Source organism: Stomoxys calcitrans, chromosome 3, assembly GCF_963082655.1.
Source record: "Stomoxys calcitrans chromosome 3, idStoCalc2.1, whole genome shotgun sequence".
In the NCBI taxonomy this organism is placed as follows: Eukaryota; Metazoa; Arthropoda; class Insecta; order Diptera; family Muscidae; genus Stomoxys; species Stomoxys calcitrans.
This window is the reverse complement of record NC_081554.1, coordinates 9634622-9636418: the sequence shown is the minus strand read 5'-3', so window position 1 is coordinate 9636418 and position 1797 is coordinate 9634622.

Sequence of the window (1797 nt, the reverse complement as noted above, 5' to 3'; positions counted from 1 at the left end):
AGGCGCAGTCACGGTCACCATGTGCATGAAATAATCTTCAGCAAGTAAAAGCGTGCTAAATTCGACCGGGTCGAATCTTATACACCCTCCATCACTGATCGAATTGGTCGAGTTCTTTCCCAGTATCTCTTTTTAGACAAACAAAGGATAAAAGAAAAGAAATGCTATGCTAATTGAATTGAGTGTTGGAGACCACAGTAGATGTCTATGTGTAAAATTTCAGCGAAATCGAATAAGAATTGGGCCTTTTAGGGGCTCAAAAATTAAAAATAGGGAGATCGGTTTATAGGGGAGCTATATCAGGCTGAATACCGATTCATACCATATTTGTCATGGGAGAAGCCGTTGTACGAAATTTCAGCCAAATCGGTTAATAATTACGCCCTCTTGAGGTTCAAGAGGTCAAGATTCCAGATCGGTTTATATGGCAGCTATATCAGGTTATGAACCGATTTGAATCGTACCTCACAAATGTTGCCAGCATTAGGAGGGGAAAAACATCGCTGAAAAATGTTTTTTCTGATGTTCTCACCAGGATCTTCAACCTCTAGAGGGCGCAATTCTTATCCTATTAGTCTGAAATTTTGCATGAAATATTTTGTTATGACTTCCATTATCTGTGGGAAGTATGGTCCAAACCTGGCGTAGCTGCCATATAAACCGGTCTTGGATCTGGAATTCTTGGGCCGCTATAGGGCGCAATTTTTATCAGATTTGAGATTCTTATCAGAGCTGAAATTTTGCTTGAGGTGTTTCGTTATGACTTCCACCAACTGTGCTTAGTATGGCGCAAATCGGTACATAACCTGGCATAGCTGCCATATAAACCGATCTGGGATCTTGACTTCTTGAGCCTCTAGAGGGCACAATTGTCATCCAATTTGGCAGAAATTTTGTATAACGGTTTCTTTCATAACCTTTGACATACGTGTCTAATATGGTCTGAATCGATCAATAGCATGATACAACTCCCATATATACCGATCTCCCGATTTTGCTTTTTGAGCCCCTACAAGGCGCAATTCTTATCCGAATGAACTGAAATATTACAAAATGACTTCTACAATGCTAAGCATTCATTTATGGTCCAAATCGGACTATAACTTGATATAGCTTCAATAGCATAACAGTTCTTATTCAATATTCTTTGTTTTGCCTAAAAAGTGATACCGCGCATAGAACTCGGCAAATGCGGTCCATGCTGGAGGGTATATAAGATTCGGTCAGGCCGAACTTAGCACGCTCTTACTTGTTATATTGGGTTGCCCAAAAAGTGATTGCGGATTTTTTAAAAGAAAGTAAATGCATTTTTAATAAAACTTAGAATGAACTTTAATCAAATATACTTTTTTACGCTTTTTTTCTAAAGCAAGCTATAAGTAACAGCTGTTAACTGACAGAAGAAAGAATGCAATTACAGAGTCACAAGCTGTGAAAAAATTTTTCAACGCCGACTATATGAAAAATCCGCAATTACTTTTTGGGCAACCCAGTATATATAGGAAGATATATAAGATTTTAATTTTCATTTTCATATGGAAAGTTTAAAAAGAATTTTAATCCTTCCAGAAATACTCACATGCTCCTATAAGGTTGTTTCGCTTACCCTTTCAAGTTATAAATGTTCTATGGCAAAAGTCCTTGCCACTGAGTATAACTAAAACCTCTTCATATATTTAATGTCTCCAATTATTAACAAATTTGCACACATTTTATTATAAACTTGAAATAGACTCCATAATCATTTATCACACATCCTTAATTCATTCATTTAATATCGAGTGATACTGAGGCCCA